Here is an 8126-nt window from a genome sequence, read left to right as displayed (position 1 = left end):
TAATTAGTTTAAGTATATTTACTTAGTTAATTATCTTAGCTGATACACTGAGAATAGTGTTATTAAATAAGAGAAGCTGCAGCTGATATGAGTAATACTTATAAAAGACTTTTATATATAATTAAGTATTAATAAGATAAGCTGAGTTTATTTATTTATTAAACTAAGATTCTTTTCTAAGTTAATATATAAGAAACTTGATTTTATTATCTTTTATAAGTTTCATATTTACAATCTTATTAATATTATAGTCTTCATCTATATTATTTATCTCTGAGTGAATAATCTTTAAGAGTGTATAATTATTATTGATTTCTATAACTCTATAAGATTTTAGAAGAAAGATGTGAAAAAGATTATATATACAGTATAATAAGAGTAGTCATAACTTATAAACTTAAGTATTAATATATTTTTATACTGTAAAGAATTCTAGAAACTTATAATTTAACTTTTTCTGAAAATAGTTTATTTTTATATGTTTATTATTAAGAAAGACTAGATCTTCTTCTTTGAATTTTTAAGAGTTATTATAAGTATAGTAAGATATAAGATTCTAAGTATATAGTAAATATAAGTAAGTCTCTTCTGAGACTTCACTGATCAATATTATATAATATTCAGTATTTAAGTAATTCAGTTCTGAGACTGAAAAGTCAGGTATAATTGACAGTGATAAGTAGTATTCTAGATTTATAAAAAAGAGTGTGATATCTAGTACTAAATACACTGAGTTACTGTATATAAACTCTGTAAAAGCTTGAAGATTTACTCAGTTGATTTGAAGATAATCTATATAAAGATAAATATAGATTTCTAACTCTCAGTTCTGTCTTTCTGTGTACTTATCAGTGTGTAAATAATATATAGTTAAAAGTCTGTGATCTGTACTGAGAGTTTGTAAGAGAGTTTATTAAAATTCAGAGATAAATAAATAATTTCTATCTGAGATGAGAATAATAGATATATTATATAGACAGACTATATTATTAATAAAAAGATAAGTAAGTATCTTCAGAGTAAGATTAATAACTATAGATATATAATACAGTCTCTTTAATTATTTATAAACAATAACTAGAATAATATTAAAAATAGTTTGTATTACTAAGCAGAGTAATTTAAAAAAATTATTAATAAAGTTGAGTATAACTGTATATTAGTTAATATCTGAACTGAGAACTGATATTAGCTTACTATATATACAGTGTGATATAGATTTTATATATTTATATATCTTACATCTCTTACAATAAGTATTAATTTCTTAATATATATAAAACTAATAAAATCAGTGTTAAATTAAACTTTATATTTAACAGAAATCAGAGTGACTAATAGTAAAAGTATTATAAAAGTATTCTAGAAGAAATTACTTTATAATGTGATTTGAAAGAATGTACAACTGTCTGATAATAACACAGCTGCTTCTGACCATGCTTACGAATGTAAAGAGGCTCTAGCGGCCACTAATTAATTTAGTATAATATATATAAGAAGCCGGTGTACATCTGTAATTATATACTGACTCAAGCAATCTTTGAATCACATCTGATAGAATGTCTAAAAACTAGTAAGAAGTGCAGACTTCTTCAAAATGTGATAATTCTGTCTATGAAGTGATTTATAGTTATCATGTCAGAGTGATTCTAAAATGCATCAGAATAAAAGTATATAAAGAAGTAATAAGTGAAAGAGCATATGATTAAGACTGCTCTGCTTGTAGAGAGAAAACTTCATACTCAGATAAATGTTATATATACAAATATGAGAAGATATGAGACAAGAAATAGAAGTGATGAATCAGATTCAAAGAAGTCTGCTCTCTATTCAGAAGAATAAAAGAGAAATAGTCATTACTGAAAGTGTATAATAATAACAGAAAACAGAAATTATAAAATAATAGACATTATATAATCAATGAAAAATTACTGAGATGAACATCTTCTCTAGTTAATATAAACACTGTTCTCTGCTATCTGAATCAGAAAATATGCAGAATCTTTTAGAGAGTTTATAAAAAGTAGTAAGAAAAGTAACTGAGACTACTGAACTGAAAGTAAAACTTCATATGTGTACAAGAATTCTAAATAAGATTGAAGACTTATATACACAGTGACAGACTGAAGTGAAAGTCAAGCAATAATTGATATTCACTGCAGATCAAGTATTCACTATAAAGAGCTTTGTCAATGCAATTATTATTATTAATAAGAATAGAGAAAACTAGGTTATAGATCTGTATTAGAAGATTAAATACTTATACAGATAGATAACTATACTGAATCTGAAGATATCATTATAATTATTCATAATCTTATTAGAAGTGTATATATCATCTGAGACTATTACATATAATGAGAATTCAAGTATGAATTATATTAAGTCAGATGACTTATTAGAGTTATTAAGCGTCAATAATAACTAAAAAAATAATACTATAATCAGCTGACTAAGTCAAATGTAATTATAGTATTGTATTAAGTATGAACTCACAGACAGATAGTTAACAGAATTTTAATAAATCTTAAGATTTACAGTGTTTCTACACAGAAAAGTGAAGTCATTATAAATAATAGATAAAAAGATAAATATCACAGATATGAAGTGATATTCATTCTTATAAATATAAAATGAGTTCTTCAAATAAATCTTGTATAATTTTTGAGAAAGTGAATATATAAGATAAGTGTTATAAACACTTTACTAAGTGTAAATAAGTGAGTAATCTTATATTATACTTCAAACACTTCAGCTTATACTATCTTGTATTAAATAAAGAGCTTTTAATATCTTTCTGTTTACAGATCTTCATTCATAATCTTATATCTAACTTAAGAGTGAAATGAAAATACTTAAACTCACAATCGGATACAGTGAAAGAAGCATATAATATTCTTATTATACAAAAATAAATGAGTCAGCTGTAACAGAAAATACTGTAATTGAGTATATCTTAATAGAGAATAGATAATCAGACTTCTATAATACAAAGTATACACTCAGATACAATAAATTTAGACTTGAATGTCATTACTAAAGCACTGAATTCTCTGAAAAAGAGATTCTCTGAATGAAAATCTTGATATTATAAGCATTGAGCTTGCTTCAACTGCAGACATTAAAATTATGATATAAAAGATTACACATAGTATACACAGTTAAGAGAAGCAAGAGAGTGAAAAAACTAGCAGAATCAGTGAGCTCAGAGACACTCACTGATACTCTATAAAAAGTCTTTAAAGAGAAAGAAATACCTATGTTAGATAACTCTCCGAATTCTGTAAATACTAAGAGAAAGCAGGATTCTGAATGAGATACAGATGAGAATGAAGAAGTGAACACTTATCTTAATATTTTAAAATCTGAAATATTAATGTATAGAGATCACCTAAGTAAGAATTGAGAGATAACTGTAAAAGTATTAACTGACACAGAAGCTTCTATACAATATATTAATAATTATATAATTTAAAGACTGAAAGAGATTCACTGAGTGAATGATTCTTAATATATAAGATTGTTCAATAATTAATATTTAGTGATATCTACAAGAGTAAGAGTTCTCTTACACTTTGAAGAATGATCTTGCTATATTTGAGCATGAGAGCTGCAGAACAGAGAATACAACCTTATTCTCAAACTCAATTAATTTCAAAGGTTCAATTTACAGATTCAATAACATACATGTTATATAAGATTAACTGATAGAAAGAAAACAGTTCATACAATTCTATTAACTGATATGAGAAGAACATTTCATATCTCTGATATAGAAGAATTAAATCTACTTACACATTAACAAGTAAAGAGAACAATACAGAAGATGTGAAATCAGTCAATCAGAATGTGTACTCTCTATTACAAACATATCTTGAAGAACAGAAGTATCAGATCACAGACCTTCTGACACATGATCTCATAGAACTCTTATTATACATGTGAGGTTTCTTAGTTCTATTCATGAAAAAGACAGATGAAAAGTGACAAATATGTATTAATTATGAAGTACTCAACAAGCTTATAATCAAGAATAAATATTCACTGTCATGAATTGCCCTGATGGCTGAATGGTTAATGCAGCCATCTGATAGCACCTTGGCATGGACAATCAAGGTGTGCAGGTTCAAAGCCCGGAGAGGATACATTAAATCCGGAACTCAAGCACCTCATGTTTCTAATAAATGCAGAGATGTACAAATTGCTGCAATAAAATTGCTCTATGTTTCTGGGCTGAGAAGTTATTATCACATGTATCTGATTGTCACTTCTTTGTATTTTCCTATGTTCTGTTATCTTAGCATGGTCTCAACACCTGTATTTCCTGCTGTATAATCAACACTTGACCTGTATTTAACATCATATAAGGACTCATTATAAGCTCTGCTTGCATATCAGTATAATGAAAGAATAATAATAATAATAATAACTGTTATGAATTCAATAACAGTTGAATACAGTCAGAAACATCTGATATCTATCAATGATTAATCTTCTCTCAGAATACTGACAGATTTATGTAGATGAACTATCAGTACTATGAATTACATTTAATATATAATGAGAGAAGTTTGAATTTCTGATAATATTATTCAGTCTGATAAATGCACCTGTCATCTTTTAAATAATGATGAATATAATTCTTTATAAACAGAATGAAATCTCATGTCTTATATATCTAAATAATATCTTAGTCTTTTCAAATTTATATAATAAACATCTGAAGTATCTTGATAAAGTGCTTATAACTCTGACAGAGTATAAGCTCTATATTAAATCAATCAAGTGTGTATTTGAAATAAAAGAGTTGAAGTTTGTAAAACATGTAGTAAGTGATAACTGTATATATCTTATTTCAGAGAAGTTGAATGTTATAGTAAACTGATCACAGCTGAGAAATATACACTGTATGCAACAGTTTCTTAAGTTGATCTCATACTACTACAGATTCATCAAAGATTTCACATGAATAGCTGCATCACTCTCAGATCTCTTAAGAGAAATGAATATAAATTTATGAAAGAAGAAGTTTTGTTCAATTATCTAAAATACTGCATGTAAAGAGATCTTTCTCATACTGAGAAAATATATAATAATATCTTCAGTGCTTATTTAATCAGATTATAATAGATCTTTCATCATTGAGATAGATATATCTGAATAAGTTATCAGAGATGCTCTTCTGCAGATGAGTAAGAACAGCAAGTTGCACTTAGTAATATATGATGATACATAACTATCAGGCACTGAGCTCAATTACTCAGTGTATGAAAAGAAATTCCCAGTGATCAAGCACATACTGATATTATAAAATAGATATATTGATAACAGACATACAATAACAGTGATCACACATTATAAAAGACTTATCTATTGACAATCAATGATAAAACCTTTCAAATGTTTAGTATGTTGAATCTCAGAGTTTGAAGTATACAATCTTCATATCAGATACTGAAAGAGATTGAGTATCATACTATCTAATGTACTCAGTTACAGATCTGATTTAATGAGTGAGAATTCTGTAAATTAGATATAAGAAAAGTTCATACTAAATAAACTGAGAGAATGTAAGAAATCAGAATAGTGAACATTATAATCTTCTACTTGAAGAATATCAAAGTATTAGATAATAAGCATCTTATAAAGATAGTAGAAGAGAGGCTTCTGAACTGCAAGCTGAGAAAATTGAAAAACAATGTTATGCTCTGCTATAATCTAGAATACACAGAGACTTTCTATCTAAAGCATCTATTTAGATATGACTAAGCGACTTATATATATAAGGAATTTGATCACTTATAAAGGCAGTTTTAGAGATGACTGAGAAGATAGTATTGAAGTTCTTATACAATGAGATTTATGTTAACTATGAAATGCTGTATGAAATTCTGACTGATAATCATACAAATCTTGTAGATGAAGTAATAAGACATCTTATGAAACAGTTACACATAAGACATTGTAGAACAACATCATATTACTTATGAATAAATGAGAAGATGAAACACTTGAATGAAATTCTGAGCAATATGCTGATAAAATATCTAGTAAGTAAGTCTATAAGATTATGAAATGAATATCTCAGACAGGTGTTATTAGTCATGGAAATTTGACAGCATGCAGTCTTCAAGTGTTCATCATTCTATCTATTGTATAAATTGCATCCGCCCATCTCAGAGAATGCTTTGAAAAAGATGAGAAAGAAAGCAACAATCACAGATACAGAACTGAGATTGAAAGAGATCAGTTATGTATATGTAAAAGATAATAAGTTACTTCTGAACTGAGCAATTCAATTGAAAAGAATATAAGACTCACTAGTTAAGAAATAAAGTCTCAAGATAAAAATGTAGATTCTCATATATAATAAGAGTTCTGAGAAGTTTCAACCTAGATGAGTTAAGCTCTATAAAATACTTAAATCACATTCTCTGAGAACATACACATTGAAAGAATCAGAGAGACAGATCTTATACAACTTAATAAATAATTCACATCTTATAGAGATAAAGATACAAGATCTGAGTGAATTATAATCATCTACAGCATGATTATCAGTGTTGAAAAAGAAGAGACTTATAAGTGAAAAGTCTTATAAAGTAAGTGAAATCATAGATGCTTATGAATCAGATAATCTCACTTATTTCAATCTTTTCATAATAATAAGAAAAGAATGAGAAGTAAGAAAGAAGTCAGATGAATATTATACTTTAATAAGTGATAAGACTGTAGTCAGCTGTATGATATCACACTACAGATAGTAGATACAATGTGATAAAGACCAGTTTCAAAGTAGTAGAGTTATATATGAGTCAAATTACAGAAGAAAAAGAGATTCAGAGTTGATTTTAACTGTTTACACTAGTTTAATTACAGAGATAATGAAGAATGAAGCATCTGAAATATTCACAGACATGTGAGATTAAGTTATCTCACTCTCTGAGAATGCTCAGAGATCAGATGAGATTAGTTTCAATGAGCTGTTCACTGTAATAGTCTAAGTGAGTGAAGAGAGACAGTATAACATGTGACACAGAATTACAAGAGTGAAAGCTGCTGAATCTAGTCACTGAACACTGTATTATATAGAGATCATGCATCTAGATCACAATCACTCCATCATGAACTTGCTTGATTTTTCGAATAAGAACCCGCTGATAGATTCATTGAAAAGCCCTCAATTATATGAGCATTTTAATCCCATCGCCGACCGCATACCCCGTGTGATGGTGAAGTTATCCAGCCAAACATGAACCAGATGTTGTTCAAAACTCCTGTATAAGATTATCTCCTGTTCGCCTCTATCACATCACAACTCCGGGCCAAATTGCTATACAAATTGTAAGGTGAAGAGACCTAGTCATATACATCAATCTTCTCAATTTTGAAAGATTCTCAATCTGTAATTGTGAAGATATCTGAGAAGTGATCTCTGTGAAAACCCTGTTCATCTTTGATGTTTCAAAACATTAATACCAAGTCTCACCCTTGTATCACCCTTCTCAATCTGGCTCATCTCTGGCAGAAAAATACAAAAGAAATACCTCAGTAATAATATCAAGCACATAATCAACAGAAACTTCTGAAGTGCAATCTCTGCAAATACTCTGTCTGTCTTCAGTGTATCTAGACATCAATACCAAGTCTCACTCTTGTACTGCTTCTCTCAATCTGGCTCATCCCCAGCAGAATAATACAAAAAGATACCTTGATAACAGTATTCAATACATAATCAGCAGATAATGAGTTAACAGAACAAGTCAACAGTATATCAGCAACTATAAATTTAGTATGCCAGTGTGGCCCAGTTGGTAAGACTGGTAACCAAGGCCGCACACATTAGGGGTGCGTGGGTTCGAATCCCACCGCTGGCACCTGCCACTTCTTACCCATGAAAGCCCCCATGTAATAGGGGCTGAGCCTAATTAGGAAGGCTTGATGCGGGGTAGAACTCCCTACTGCAAGTCAAGCCACTAGTTAAGCGAGATCCTGCAAACACCCACCAGGGCCGGCATGGGGTGCCAATGTCCCACTATCCTACTGTGCACCCGTCAAGGTTCTAACGATATAGAGCCAAGCCTAATGTAGTGATTATACACTACTTAAGCGAGTCCCTAACTAGG

At 28.9% G+C, this 8126-nt stretch overlaps 1 pseudogene across 1 annotated transcript; it reads left to right on the top strand.

Moving 5' to 3' along the window:
• The first annotated feature begins 7796 nt into the window (after positions 1-7796).
• On the top strand, positions 7797-7877 carry BDBG_16676 (annotated as a pseudogene). The gene has a single exon. The product of its transcript is annotated as a tRNA-OTHER (tRNA).
• The last annotated feature ends 249 nt before the right edge of the window (positions 7878-8126 follow it).

This window comes from Blastomyces gilchristii, assembly GCF_000003855.2.
Source record: "Blastomyces gilchristii SLH14081 genomic scaffold supercont1.4, whole genome shotgun sequence".
In the NCBI taxonomy this organism is placed as follows: Eukaryota; Fungi; Ascomycota; class Eurotiomycetes; order Onygenales; family Ajellomycetaceae; genus Blastomyces; species Blastomyces gilchristii.
Note: the sequence above shows the minus strand (reverse complement) of the source record. Positions and strands in the feature narration are given on the sequence as shown.